The sequence below is a fragment of the Lactuca virosa genome, chromosome 3 (genome assembly GCF_052849685.1).
Source record: "Lactuca virosa cultivar CGN04683 chromosome 3, Lactuca_virosa_CGN04683_v6, whole genome shotgun sequence".
NCBI classification, from domain to species: Eukaryota; Viridiplantae; Streptophyta; class Magnoliopsida; order Asterales; family Asteraceae; genus Lactuca; species Lactuca virosa.
In genome coordinates, this window is record NC_136428.1 from 248,330,499 (window position 1) to 248,347,322 (window position 16,824).

A 16,824-nucleotide genomic window follows, 5' to 3' on the forward strand; every position below is an offset into this window, starting at 1 on the left:
GGAATTAATTAAGTGATCAAAAGGAGACTAATTAAATATATGGGTTGATTGTGTAAATCATTCATTCTTATATATGTGGGCTTGTGATCCAAGATTCCTTATGTTGGACTAAGTCCATGGGGTGACCCATGGATACTCCATGGAGGTTAAAATCCATGGAGCATAAGGAATGGGTAAAGTTATGAGTTACATGGTGTAACCCTAATAGCCACCATATAAAAGAATCCCATGGCTCAAGAAATCGTGCACTAATGTGTGAGTGTGAGGGCTAGACGATTTCAAGGAGTGTTCAAGTTTCTCTCAAGTTATTCCAAGTGTAGTTGGTGTTGTGTGAACCATTTGAGGTGTCACACTTAGGGCACTAGGCACTCAAGCTTCATGAAGACATTCTACATCAAAGAGGTATGTATTCTATCTTGTTATATTTATTATTTTGTATGCTAGATTAGGATAATACCTTGGATGTTCATAATTATATGTATAATAGAGAAAACATAGATCCAAGGTATTTAGGGTTGCATGTACACTTAGGAGTGTTAGAATGCTCATAACCCAACACTAAAGGGCAATTTATGATGCGTGTAATGCACTAAAGCCGAATTGTCTAGACTCTGTGTTCAATGTGCTCGTAGGCACAAAGGATTCAAAAGGACTAGACTTAGATTGACAATGAAAGGACTAGACAATATGAACTTAGATAGTTTCATTTGGACTGACCATACGGCGCTCGGGTAGATTGAGCAGTGAGATAAACATGGGAACCTACGAGATACACTAAAAGTTAATTATCTAGAATTGTGGCTCAACATTTCCTTGATGTATGGATTCATGTCCTTAATTCCGGTACTAATAGGTCGACTGAGGGATTCTGATAAAGTAGGTCTGTAGGAAATTATTTTCTTGCTTTCTATCTGTTAGTCGTATGTTGCCCCCTCTGTGTGATTGGATCATATCTGACCTGGAATGCAACACATGCAACTCTATCTCTATGCATCTTCTTATTTATGCAATTCTTTTTGTCTTTTAGTCATATGATGTCCCCTCTGCGTGATCGGAAGATCCAACCTAGGACACAACATATGCACTCTACTATCTCTCAAATCCTCTATCTATATTAGTCATATGTTGTCCCCTCTGCGTGATCGGAAGATCCAACCTGGGACACAACATATGCACTCTACTATCTCTCAAATCCTCTATCTATATTAGTCATATGTTCTTCCCTCTATGTGATTGGAAGACATCCGACCTCGGTTAGAACATATGTGTTTCTATATCTGACCTCTCTCTAAATGATTGAATACTCACCTAAAGTAAGGAGTTCTTTGGAAGTTCTTGATTACCGGGGTATATCGAGAAGTGGGAAATACGTTCTAGTGCATCTAAAATTGAATCATTTAATAGGTTGTATGTATATCTTGCTGCTTAATTTAAGTGGACAAAAATATCCTTGGTCTTCATCGGCTAAATGGTCCATTTAGGAATATATATATCACAATGACTTGTCACTTATAATCTGTCAAATTAGCCCATATCCTTTGTGTTTAAGTGGACCACATTACCAATGATTGACCAGATCTAGACATGCAGGCGTGTGCTGATAAACGATATTGGATTGCCTGACAACTTTGATGCCAAATTAGTCTTAAAGTTATCTATCATTTTTGTTTTTGTTAAATTTGATCATTGTTTTCCTCTATGCACAAATTTAGGGGGAGAATTAAAAAGTTTAGAAATCAAACAAAAATCAGAAAAATTAAAAATCCAAAAAATAGTGTTATTTCTATTTTAGTTCTTTTTCAGAAAATTCAAAAATCCAAAAAAATAAATAAGTAAATAAAATATATTTTTGTTTCTGTTTTATTTTTTTTAGAAAATATGAAAAATCCAAAAATATTGTGTGCTAAGTTTTCTTTTAGTTTTGTTTTTATCTCAAATTTTTCTTTGTCCTGAAAAGCGAATTCAGATGTAGATGAGACTCATGGAGACTGTATCGAGATTTTCTGAGCCAAAGCTTCATCCGTGATCGTCGAAGAATTCTCATTCGAAGGAACAAGAAATGAAGATTATTCTTTCCACATTCAATCTTTCAACCCTAGAAGCAAGGTGAAGTTGTACTTGAAGATTATGTGACAGATTGCATTGAAGTCTCCTCAATCAATTTGCTGCTATGTATGTACTTGATGAAGTGATCCAAAAGTTCGTTCTCTGTTCTCTCCGAAGATTCTCAAGCTAAAAGTGCTGATTTTCAAGAATCTTTACAACAAGCCTCCACACCCAACGTGCGTTCAATGTCAAATTTTCAAGAGAAGCCTAACTGCTCAAGATGAAGTCACTCACGTAGAAGATTCATATGCTCATCTTGAAGTCGTGAAGAAATTGAAGATTAAAGCTGAAGCCAAGCTCCAAATGAATATTGACATGAAAAGCCAGCTACATTTTTAGGGGGAGTTTGTTAGGTCAAAGAAAAGAAAGCTATAAACCAAGGGGAAGATTGTTGGGTCAAAAATATGGTTTATAATTTGCGTTTCTAAGCATTTATTATTTTTAGTCTTGGGCCGAAAATAATATTTAGTTTATTTGTAGCTTGGACCGAAAACCCATGAGTTTTCGGTCTAGCATTAGGTTTGGGCCTTGAGTTTGCGGTCCATATATATATATATATATATATATATATATATATATATATATATATATATATATATATATATATATATATATATATATAGGAGTGAGGAGTAGGGGTAGGCCTAGAGGGGAGAACACTAGAGGAGGAGCTAAGTGTGTGTAAATCAAGGTGTTCTAGAGAGAGAAAGTTAGAGAGAAGAAGAGTGTGTGTGTGTGTGTGAATCTCTTGTGTTGGAGCATCAATCTTATCATCAATACATCATAGATTCATATTCTTCTTCTTCTTCTTCTTCTTCTTCTTCTTTATTTTGATCTTGCATCATCCAATTGATTAGGATTCCGCACCATCAATTGGATCTGATTGATACATCAAGCAAAATTTGGGACTTACACAAACTGTCCACAGTCGATCATACTTTGGAAGTAGGTATTGAGGCAAGACTGTCATGAATTTTGCTTGTAGATTGTCTGAAGTGTTTTAGACATAGCAAGAGATTTCTTCAACATTCATGAGTGCTCACAAGGTCTGAGTATTGGATTAAGCCCACGCTCACTTGAATCACTTCATGGAATTTATCACGAGTGATCGTGAGACGATAATATCATATAAGTCTTCAAACCAAGATATATGAGTTGTTGACTATGAGTTGGTTGTATATTGATAGTGTGAAAACGCATATGTAACTTGATGCTGTAAAACACATTGTTGCGTATGATTTAACTAATAGTTAGTACAAGTATATAATGTCGAAGTTTATATGTTCCTTTTAATTCTTGGAGGATTAAAAGCGATATCTTGGGCCCCTCGATGATTTTGTTTTGACTTATGTGTCGGGCCCGGTCGGGACTAAATTGATGTGTTCAATTAAGTTCTCTGTCAAACAAATCGGACATCAAGAAACAAACTGCTGGACAATAAGTATGTCATTGTTCCATGTATTTGTCTGGCCGATATCTTTAAGTCGTACTTGCAGTTATAGTTGTTAGACTTATCAATGTAGGAGACTGTTGGATTATGTGTCTAAGCCCATAACTATAATTGGTATGTACTTGACCCGAGAGTAGCATGGTCCTTTTGGGTTGCCTTCATCAATGCAATTTGATAGGATGGACTTTTGAGAGTAAGGTTATTTGTGATTTGTTAATATATTACAAGTATAATATACTAATATGAAATCGTATTATTTAATTAGTATTGATCAAGAATTAATTTGGAATTAATTTAGTGATAAAAAGAGACTGATTAAATATACGAGGTCTGATTTAGTAAATCAATGATTCTGATGGTGTGGGCCAATGATCCATGGTTATTTAGGATGGGCTAAACCAACATGGATAGTCCATAGAGGTTTAACCCATTGAGCCTAAGTAATATGAAGGGTCATGGTGCATTAGGGTTTGCACGGATGTAACCCTAGCATTTGTCACACTATAAAAGGAACCCCTTAGAGCTAAAATCGGTTGCCAATACATTCTTGTAGAGTGTGAACCGATTTTTTTCTAAGCAACTTATTCTCTAAAGCCTCATTTTGCACTTTGTGTTTGTGACACATTAGAGGCATCACATTTGAGGTGCTAATTTGAAGGCCAAGATCTAAAAGTCCTACTAAGAGGTAAGTTATCTTACTAGTTATATTGTTCAGTTGTCAAATTGTATGCTAGTTAGGATGTATGCTTTGGAAAATCAAATTGCATTTATAATTAGAGAAAACTTAGATCCAAAGCATCTAGGGTTGCATGTGCACCATAAGGTTGTTAGATTGCTCAAAACCCTTCACTAATATGATTAGTTTTTGGTTTTCATGTATGCTAGATTAGGGTTCTTGCTTTGGAAAATTGATTTGCATGTATAACTTGAGAAAAATCTAGATCCAAAGCAAATAGGATTGCATGTGCACCATAGGAATGTTGTAATGCTCAAACCCCATCATGAAGCTCTAGCCAAATTTACTGGTAAGCTTGTAATATCAGTCAAGATCCTAAAGGGCAGCTGACAAAGGTGGACAAGGTGGAGAAGACCACAAGCGATGATAACCAGTTAACGGTTTAGGCCTGCAAAAATTTAGTTTAAGTAGTTTTTGATTTTAATATAATACAATATTAATATCCTTTTTTTGTGTGGGGTTGCTAGGCAACCCCTTAATGTTATGGTTGTTTTAATATTTCTTTGCATGTTGTAATGAATTGCGTGGTTGTAGCACTAGGAGTTTCAAGGATCCTTATAATCAGGATCCTAAGTAGTTCAGGCTTTACAAGAACTCTCATGATCCGAATAACCTAAAAACAGTTAGTAATCCATTTAGATCCCAAAATAGTTGAGATCCATTTAGGATAAATCTTGGATCATTGTATAAGAAATACAACTTTTGAGAAATAAGGATAGATAGAACCTCATCGTCCTACGGCTTCGTGACCTTTAGGACTCACTTTAGGAGAAGTGTGAAGTCACGATTCTTTTGGCTCCATAGGACTCCTAAAGTTCGTACATGGAAGGGTCATTGTTCATCAAGGAGGATCCTTAATTGTCTTTAACTAAGCAACCTTTAAGGGGGTCCCTCTTTAGGGATCAATTGGAAATGGATCCAACCTGTTTTGCAACATGATAATGCTACAAGTGTTGCATATTTTTCGGGGAATTTCCAAATCTTCAAGCAACACATCAGTTCTATAATCCTTGGAAAATCTGAAGAGAGAGTTCCAGTCTAAGGTTTATACGTTAGTACTATAAACTTTAGGAAATTACTGGGGCAAAATCCCGATAAAGCATAGTTATTTTCTAGGGAAGGTCCCAATTTCAAGATAACATGAAAATGTTATGAACCTTGTGTATTGTCTAGGGAGGATCCCAACTTAAGATAACATGAAAATGATATCAACCTTAGGAATTATCTGCGGAGGATCCCAACTTGAGATAACATGAAAATGTTATAAACCTAAGGAATTATCTGGGGAGGATCCCAACTTGAGATAACATGAAAATATTATAAACCTTAGATTTGAACTTTAAAATCTTAACTTATGTTCAGAAATAAGAGGGTTGCCAAGTGACTGCATCGTGAAATGATCCCCTTATCTACATCCCGTAGTTAGATAACGTGCGTCCAAGCGAGGTGTATAAACCTTAACTCGTGTGAAAGAGGTAATTAACTATTTAAACCTTTGAGGGGATTAAGTACCCTTATTCATAGGGGAGCTGATCAGTCTCTATTCTTAGGATACTTGTGTTACGAATATGAGGACGTTTGTAGTTATGGAACTCATTAGGTTCTTGGGTCTTCATACGTCAGGATCCTTGTGTGTCAGGATCCTTGAGTGTCAAGATCCTTGAGTCCCTGCGGATATCAAACATTAGATAGGGGTGGGCGTTAGTCTAGCTTACGCCCCTCGGATGCTTAAGTTAGTAATGGTATTCGAAGAGAGTAAATAATAATAAAAATAAAGGGTAAAAGGTAAAAGGTAAAGAGCGTGTGTACCTTGATTGTGTTGGAAAATAACTAATCTTACTTACATAAAATAAGCTTTAAGATGTATAGCGTTCTAGGATCTTGGCAGGACATTTCCATCGAGGATAGCCAATCAATATGCCCCCTTTCCTGCTTCGGCATATATGAGATATGGTCCTTCCTATTTAGGTGTCAGTTTACCTGCACTAGGATCCCTGGTGTTTTGGAATGTTTTCCTTAGTACCAATTCTCCTATTTGGAACTTTCTAACTTTTATATTTTTGTTGTACGCCTTGGTGATCCTCTGTTGATGAGCAGCGATGCGAACCTTGGGAAGATCCCTGAGTTCATCTATAGTATCAAGATCCTGGGCTAGGAAATTATGTCGTTTTTTCTTGGTTTTGAAGCAGGTATCTTGCCATTGGGATCATTACTTTAGTGGGAATCATTGTTTCTGCTCCAAACACCAAGGAGTATGGGGTTTGGCCTATGGCTACTTTGGAGGTGGTCTTATCTGCCCACAGTACGAAAGAGAGTTCTTCTTGTTGGGTTTTGTATACTACAACACTCATATGCTGCACATACAACCCTAATGCTTTGGATCTAAGTTTTCTCTAGTTATATATGCAATAAAATATCCAAAGCATGAAGCCTACAACTAGCATACACTTTGATACTTGAATCATAAAAATAGATTAGATGATTACCTCTTTGTTGTAGCTTGATGTATTTGGCCTTTAAGAACTTAGCACCCCAAGTGTGATGCCTCAAACAAGTCAGAAACACCACAAACAAAGGAGGACTTTGAGAGAGAGTTTCTAGGCACCAAAATTCGACTATTGCATCTCCAAGATCACTAATGTCAATTTTTGTGCATAAAGGGGTTACATATATAGTGTAGAATCCAAGAGTCACATGTAACCCTAGTTATTACACTTAGGATTATGATCCATAACTCATGTGGACTAACTCTTTATGGATTCTTACATAAACTTAGCCCATCATGGATCAATAGCCCAAACCATATGTATCACTAATTTACATAATTAGTCCCCGTTAATTCAATTAGTCTGTTTTGATCACTAAATTAATTCCAAATTAATTCTTAATCAATACTAATTAAATAATATGATTTCTCAATTAATATATTATACTTATAATATATTAGTAAATCATAAAGAACCTCTTTCTCAAATATCCATCCTATCAAATTGCCACGGTGAAGGCAACCTGAAATGAACCATGCTACTCTCGGGTTAAGTACATACCAATTATAGCTATGGGCTTAGAGACCTAGTCCAACAGTCTCCCACTTGGATAAGTCTAATAACTATAACTGAAAGTATGACTTAAACACCGACTAGCAATCGTAGCTCTTAAAAGTCGTTGTCGAACTCTGACCCAGTCAATGACGCGTCCATTAGATAAGGGATCATATATTCCTCCATTCTACTTGATATCATATGGACTGAGACATGGATTATAATCATTCTCTCTGTCCATTTGTTGTTTCCCGATTTCCGATTTATGACAACTGACTAATTGAACAAATCAAATCAGTCCAGGCTTGGCCAAGCGCTTCGGGTGTCATCACTAAATCATCGAGGGGCCCACATATATCGCTTTTATCCCTCTAAGGGTAAAAGGAATGGATAAACTTCGACTCATATTCTTGCTATATTTACTCATCAAATCACACACAACAATGCGTTTTATAACACCAAGTTACTGGTGCGTTTACGCATCATCAATGTGCAACCGATTTGTAAGCTACAACTCACACGTCTCTGTTTTAAGAATATAAGATATTATCATCTCACAATCACTCGTGATAAAATTCATGAAGTGATTCATATGAGCGTGGGTTTAATCCAATACTCGAATCTTATTCCAGGAGTACTCATGAACACTGCATCAAACTTGTGCTATGTGTAAAACACCTAGACAATCTACAGTCAGATTCATGACAGTCTTGCCTTAATACCTACTTCCAAAGTATGATCGACTGTGGATAATTTGAATAATCTTATTATTCTGGAAGTCAAAACATGCAAAGTGAAACACAAGAATAATTGAATCCAATATGGTCTCAGAACTTATGAATATAAATAAAACACCTTTTATTTAATCACCATATTGATTACACATTATTCATTGTATAATGTTTCGATTAATCAACTTAATACTTGAATTATAACAATAGTTATCCCATGCTCCAAGCATGCACACTATGTTTACCTATGGTCCTTACTTTGTGAAATAGACCAATTGTAACCATTTCCAATGATACTCATTTTTCAATCCAAATCCTTATAGTAAGTGTAAGAATACCAAATTCTTGCCATTTACTATAATCTATTAGATTCGAAACTTAAATGCAATAATCCTTTTGTAATGTCAATGCACAAAGGTCTTAAAAAGACTATGCCAATGATATTACAAAGTATTCCCTTTGGACATTGGTTACTGGACCAATTCCATGGAAGCGAAGTCTCATATTCAAAGTACATTCCTTTGAACATCCTTCTTGCATTAAGGTTTCTAATCTTACACAGATTTTATGATTAACTTCCACTTATGGAACATTTCACAAATTCCATATGACTAGCACTTCTGAACAAGGGTTACCTCTTCTCAGAACTTGTCAATATGGACCTTCTAAAACTTATACTATACTTCCAACTGTCCATAATAAACCAATCTTTGGTAAACCTCAGATTTTCCTCGATAATTGCTTAACCATTTTAGTCATATCTCGTTCTAGTCCCTTTTCCCTCTTAATGCCCTTGGCATTTGGAAAATTAGAACATATTAATATTATAGCATATGTAATCGATCCTATATCCGGAGCATATGGAATATGATTCATAATGTCTCACATAAAGACATGTTACGTTACCTGTCTTTCGCTATAATATTTCCACATATAGAATTTCCTTATGTTGAATCATTTCAACATTCACATATGTCCATGACTAAAGTTGATTAAAATCTCAATCTAAGCTTGTAGATTCGAAATGAAGTATGAATTCCTCTCCCTGAATTATAGCAAAACAACTTTTCAAACCCTACAACTTTGCGAATTGAAACTTTTGTTTTCTATAATTAACATTGCTAACTCGCAACACTTACCATAATAATTATGCTCCCACTAGCATAATAATTATTGTCACACCCATGAACCAGACGGCGGAATCGTCTGAGGGCTCGTGTGACTAACAATTGAATTATCATCACAATGGATATACATGAAACATAACACATTCATCACCAACATTACATATAACAACCAGCATTGTTCACATCAAGTACATTGTTATAATACATAAGTTCAAATTGTTAAAAGTACGATAAGTGCTATTACAAAAATCGAAACCATACACACTTGCATATCTTCCAGCTTAACGATTACCTGAGAATACAAGTTATTTTGAAAACGGTCAACATATATAATGTTGGTCAGTTCATAAGTATGTTTGAGTAAAATTCTTTGTATCGTTCATAAAAACCCAGAAAATCCGATATTTTCTGTAAAATGTTTGAAAATGATGTGGAAATCAAGTATAAATGCATGTGTGAATTTCATAATTAAAACTTGTATGAGTGTAGTTTAGATTCATTGTAATTTGAATAAATGATAGGTGTATATGAAAACTTCCCCAAAAAATCCGATATTTTCTGTAAAATAACAACGTCTAGATTTTTGTATCATTAGATAAATCATTTTGCATTGACACAATTAAAGAGTTTATCTTCAAAAGGTTAAGCTTTTTGGTATTGAATCCCTATTGAGCCGTTATAACCATACATGATAATGACTAGGTTGCCCGTCTTGGTATTTTTCCAAATGCCGGTCTTGCTAAAGATTTTGTCGCCCTAGACTGGCCTAGTCTAGCTGTAGCGAACAGCTAAGGCGTGGGGGGTCACCCCGTATAGATCTATACATAAACTCCCGCTTTCCTACCAGGAAACTCTGATTTTAACTACAGGCTATGATTGTACACTCAGTGGTGCCAACCGACAAGTGTACGAAGTTAAATGATTACGTATAGGTGATATGTTTAATGTATTCGTATATGTGATTATGTTTAATGTTTACGTATATGTGATATGTTTTTATATTCGAAAGGTACATGATTAAGTATACGAAGTTAAATGATTACGTACAGGTATCATTACGGCTTACTAACACATGAAATTTCCATTCCAAGCCCAATTAGCATGTCATTAGGCCACACAGGCCCAATCACATGTAAAAGGGTAATTTAGGCCCAATAGGCATGTAAATGGGCCACAAAAGCCCAATAAACATGTAATCCATAACTTAGGCCCAAATTAATACGTAAGCGGGTCGCAAAACCCAGTAAACATGTCATGGAAAACATTGGGCTTAATACACACTTAATTGGGTCCTTAGGGCCCAATGGCCAAGAAATGTGAATATTGGGCCCAATAAATAGTTATTGACGTATTTCGTTCGTTTGATTTATTCTATTGTTTGTTTTAATTCGAGGTTTAATAGATTGATGATAAAAAGCTTTCATTTTGTAAAAATGACATTTTGGCCAATAATAATCCAATTTTTAATTAAGGCCCAATGTTTTGTAAAAATGACACTTTAGTCCATAATTTATAAAAATTTTGTAAGTTTGTCCCAAATGTTTGAAATTTCACGGATTTAGCCCAAATAATTATATTTTCCCATTTAGAACCCTGTTTTGCAGAAAAGTACGTTTTCAGCCCCTTGTTCATAAAAATTTACACTTTCGGCCCCATTTTTGGAAAATTTTACATTTTTGGTCCAATTTGAAAATAAATATTATTTTCACCCCTAAATTTGGTTTATTTACATTTATGACTCAAACTTTGGCCAAATAACATTTTTAACCCCAAAACTTCATATTTTTCGCAAATTGGGCCCAAAACCGTGAGGCCCAAAGTTTTGGCCCAATAAGCTTAAATTTGCATTTTTTTGCCCTTTTTAAACTATGTTTAACATAAAAATACCTTTTTATACATGTAGGACCTGTTTGGCCCTTATAAAAACATAAATGACCCTTTTCTCCCTTATCTTTTGTTTTCTTGACAATTTTGACCGTTAACAAGGTTTTTGTTGAAATCTTTTGTATCTAAAACATGTAATCACTTTTGGCATGATAATATGATGTATATAATGTCATAGTTCACAGATCCTTGCTAAATAATACTTAGAATTTCGAGATTTGTAAAGATCCAACACATTTTTACCAAATAAACTAAATATTCACACCAAACATGCATATAACACATAGATCTACACATTTTACTTGCATTCTCCCCCAAAAATCATATGAAAACCAAAAAAAGGGGGGGGGGTATGAACTCACCTTTGCTTGATGTTTCAGTTTTTGAAGAAGAAGTGGGAAGGATTTTTGGTCTTAGCACACCTTTGTTGTGAATCTCGAGTTTATGAGGCTTCTAAGGTGAGATCATGGGATAAAAACCATGTAAGAATGAGTTTATCATGTAAAGATGAAAGAAGATACTTGTTTTTGACAATAACTTACCAAAGATTTGAATGAATTGATGAAGATTCTTAGAACTCTAGAAAATTTTCGAGATCTTGGAGGAAGGATGAGGATGATTTTTGAGAGGTTTGGAGAGAATTTTCAAGTGTGTGTGTGTGTGTTTTGGCTCTCAGCCGAGAGTAGAAGAGGAGAGGAGAAGGGAGGTGGTCAAGTGACTAGCATGGATGCATGGAGGATCTTAGCATTGAAACATGTTGGGCAATATGGAGGTGGCACTCCAAAGTCAAACCCCCCCCATTTCACTTATTCTCTTTTTTTTTTGATTTATACATGGGCCGATATTTTGGGCCAAGAAGAAATGGTGGAGTATTTTGGGCCCATTAACTTTAGTTAGGATCTTTGGGTCCTAAACATAAACTTTTTCGGCCCATTGGGCCCTTGGAAGCATTCACGACCCAAATAGAATAAAAGAATGGGCTTATGGCCCACTAAGGTTAATTGGATTAGTTATGGCCCAATAAGGCCCATTAGGGTTAGAATGAATCATTCTAGGCCCAAATGGTCCAAATGTTTTAGATTGATGAATTGGGTCCCATTAGGATCCAATTTGGGCTTCTAAGTCGAATAAAATTGAATTGGGTGCTTATTGGTCCATTAGGCCCAATAAGGAACTCCTAGTCCAATGTGGACTTGAACCATGGATCTTAGGGATTCAGACTCTCTGATAAATATGAATGGTGAACCTAAATGAGCATTGAGTGATATTTACTTAGAGTGTAGGTTTTACAATAGATGAATGGTTACATAGGAATAGACTTTCCTAGCTAAAATGCTAGTTGTGACAATTATTATCTTACTAGCATAACACTTATGCTCCCACTAGCTTTCACATGTACCCAGAAATCAGCTGGACTTCTAGAAATCAATACTTGTTGACTTTCTTTACCAAAGTTCAGATTTCTGATGCTCGGTGCTTCGAAAAGTCTTTATCTAGGCTCCTCAAACTCATACATCTTTCCGTAGATAACTCACATGTGTGTCTAAACAATTTCAGAACTTACAACAATAAGTCTCAACTGTTTGGACCTTTTTCCATTTCTCACAATTCGAACTATGAAGAGGAATGTCGTACTCATAATCGAATTTAAGAATGCAAATATCACAATTACTATCTCCTTAAAATCGACTTAGTGAAAGCGTTTCCTCACAATCATTTTCATGAATTGGAGAGAAACCTTATGACACTTAGGTTTTATGGTGTATGTGTTCCTATCCATGTGAATTTGTCATAACCATAATCACAAGACAAGGTTAGTGACAAATCCAAACCCATACGGACTGCACTTGTTCAATTTTAGTTTCTTGCCACCTGGAAGCACAAGGGCCTACCATTGCTTCCAAGTTGTTATGCAAACAATTGAGCACTCATAGAACTCACATGCATTGTAAACTTTAACTAGAATGAGCAAAGAAACAAGAATATGTCAACATGATAGGTTACAAATATCAAGTCGTGTGCTAGTGATTAATAGTAGGGTTAGTCTTGATCAGTTCTTGAAACTTTTCAAGATCTTTAAGACTCCTACTAACCTCTTGACATATAAGATTCCCTTGTCAAGAATCATTCATTGACAAAAAAATATTCAAGAGTTAGTGCGGTTTCTTATCTAGACAAACACTTCACGCAATTGGTCTTAGTTGGTCTTTATCTTATCCAAGACATCAGAACTTACCAATTTAAAATATACAAGAGTTAGAAACATTTTACTCTACATTTTATAAGTGTTATAAACCTTTCTTAAGATTATGTCACTCAAGTTCCAATCTTGGAGTATGACTCTAAGACTTGATTTTGGAACAAAGTATGATTCACCTTTCGATTTAACCATTTCAACAATTCCCGATTCCTCTTCTTAGCCATACAAGTGCACTTAGAGGATCAATTGTGAAATGGTTCCATAATCACTAAGATGATCATAAAACACGATAATCAAGTACTCTCCCTTCTTTTCAGGTTGGAGAAACTTTTATCTTTCTGCCTAATTTGATTCTTCTTATTCATTCTGATATACATTGAAACTTTTTCAATGATTAAGAATTACACTTAATCTTGTAAGTATAACCATATTTACTAAACTTTTAGTAAATCATAACGAATAGTCTTATCATTCTTTGTGGTAGACCTGACCAGTGCACAACCAAGTGTACCCGATCCCCTAGTGCTTTACTTGACTCACATATACATGTGAACAATGAATTAGTATTAATCTCCCAAAGACGAAGGTTCTCATTCATCACACAATACAAGTTGCATGATTCCAAGTTTCTATCCAACTGAAACTTGAGTGATAAGAATCTTTCATTATTTGGTAAATCTTGACACTACCACAAACGAAAGAGTCAAATCCATTTTCCAATATTGCTATCAATGGAAATACATAAACAACAATTTTCACAAATGCCATTGCAAGGAAACTTAAAATAAGATAAAATCAAAATTTTTTCTTTTATTTATAAAATTGCAGAAAAACTTTTCCTTACAATGGAATTACAAATGAAAACTATGTTGTTATCTATTCCTAAGCAATCTATCATAACTCTTAAGCAGCAGCTCAAAATTCTGATCATCGAACCATGTGATCGAAATCCATCTCTTCGCGATCAGAATCAGCTTACTCTTCCTTTAAGATTCCTTTCTTTTCTTCGATCCTACAAAACATCAAAATGTAATTACATTACATCATGTATTAAGAATCTCTAAATAGGAACTTAATGGAGTTAGATAGTGGGCTTACCTGAAGTACAGTCAAACATTTTGACTTTACCATCCTTGTGATCTTTCAGGTAAATATGGCAGCTTCGCAACCAATGCCCCTTCTCTTGGCAATGGAAACATATGGACTCTTTGGGAATGGTACACGGGAGTATCTCAGACTTAGCGTTTCTCTTTATCATTTGGTCAATTGACTTTACCTTGTCCGATCCCTTTCCATTGGGAAGAGAAGACTTTTCTGGACTTCCAATGTTTCCATTGTCAATGGCCATGGAAGTTTGGGAAATAGATCTTCCAATAAAATTTGCTTTACCAGTGCGTCAAATCATTGCTGATTCAGCAGCAACAAGGAAATATATTAGATCAATAAGGGTCATGTCGTGATCTCCCATATAGTAGTCCTTAAAGAACCCGCTATATGACTTAGGAAGTAATTGAAGAACCAAGTCAACAGCCAACTTCCTTGAAACAACGACACCCAACATTCCCAGATCGTCAATGTGTGACTTCATCTCCAAGACATGTGCATACACAGACCTTCCATCTTGGTGTTTGCTAGTCAATAGGGCTTGAGTGACCTTGAACTTTTCAAGTCGACAAAATTGTGAGTCAGGGAGAATTATTAGAGGAGGTGGAGGAAGTGAAACATGATTTCCATCTCCACGATCCAATCGTGGTACATCATCTTCATGAGGAAAGCTTTTTCCATAAGATTCGGGAAGACCATAGTTGTCAGAACTAGACATCTACAAGGGAGAAATTCAAGTTAAGTTGATTTAAGTTCTTAATATAACACCCAAATGATATATTAAGGCTAGGACCCAACACAATAATTTACAATTCTTAAAAGGGATGTCGTAATCCATTTGTAAACTATTTGAAGGTAGGTAAATGACGATTTACCAATTTCCACCATGAAAAACGAAATTGAACATTTGGTTTTAAATGAATTGAAATTCCTAGATCTTTTGAGATACATTGAACTTTTCAATGACATGTTTAATCTCGATTATTCCCTTCAAGTTTGTGACTGGGATACCGAGGATCACAAACAAGGTGTGAATAACCATGCAAATTAGCTTGGTACTCTCGATGTCATTTATCACCTAATGAATGTGTCGGTTAACCACACACACTCTATTGATCTATGACAAACATCGAGCTACCCTTTCCCACCCTTGTTTGTCCAAGTTAGTGTGTCGGTTAACCACACACGCTCCACTAACAACTTGGCAAGGTGTAAAGTGCAATTTCATGGGTTAGCATCAAATTCACATTTTTCCTAAAGTAACTAAGATTGGGTTTTTATAAAATATGTAGTTACTTTATAATTCATTATACTTTTAATGAGGGTTTAGTGTCCTATCCTACCCGTTCGGCTAACGACCCTCCACCAGTCAAGGAAGCGGTGGGTGAGAGTGGACACCCATTAAACCACCATTTTATAGGCAGTAACCTTATACCCCCCTTATAGACCGGCTTCGAGAATGAGGCCTACTAACGGTAAGAGTGACCTTTTAGTTATACATATATAATATATTAAACTTTTAATTTTATATAGCATAAGGGTGTATTTTAAACTTTTAAAATACTTGGTGGTTTAATTCTATTAATAAATTATACTCTTAATTTAATTAAACTTAAACCATGTTGTTATTGATTTATTAATCTTCTCCTTTAATTAAACACTTTAATTAATTTAATACAATCCATAAGAGGTAACTTGAACTATTCAAAAGACATTAAGGTTCTAAACATAAAATACAAAATTAAAACTATTTAATTAATTTCAAGTTATGAACCCAAGAGTTGCACCTTTTAATTACAAGAGTTTTAGAAATCAATGTTTCATAATTTGATACTTTTCAAATACCAAAACTTGAGAGAAATTTTGTAACTCTTGAAAACCTTTTGAGTTCCAAACTTGATGACAAGATTTGTAACTCCATAAAAAACTTTTAAGTTCCAAAACTTGATGGCATGTTTTGTAACTCCTAAAAACATTTAGATCAAATTTTAAAACAAATAAAATAATCATAATATTATCTTTTACAAATTTGACTTAATGCAACTCTTATAGTAAGATAACTTCAAATCAAATTTTACAAACAATTAGCTTATCATATAAACTAGTGAAAAATTTCAAGATTTGACAATTTATGTTTTAATTGGATGGAATAATCATAACCATATCAGAAAAAACATATTTTATGATGCAAACAGTTTAAGGTAATAATCCAAATCCAATTCTGGCCAAAAACCCCGAAAAACTGCAATCAGGCTATCCGACTCGTCGAGTCAGATTATGGACTCGTCGAGTTCACTATGAACTCTCCGAGTTCCTGAGTGCACTCGTCGAGTCCCCCTTGCAGAGTGCAGTTTTTCGACTTTTCCAGCTTTGAACAATTATGCATGCATCAATATAACACGAAACAACCCATGTCTTTGATACCACTGTTGGGTTTTGTATACT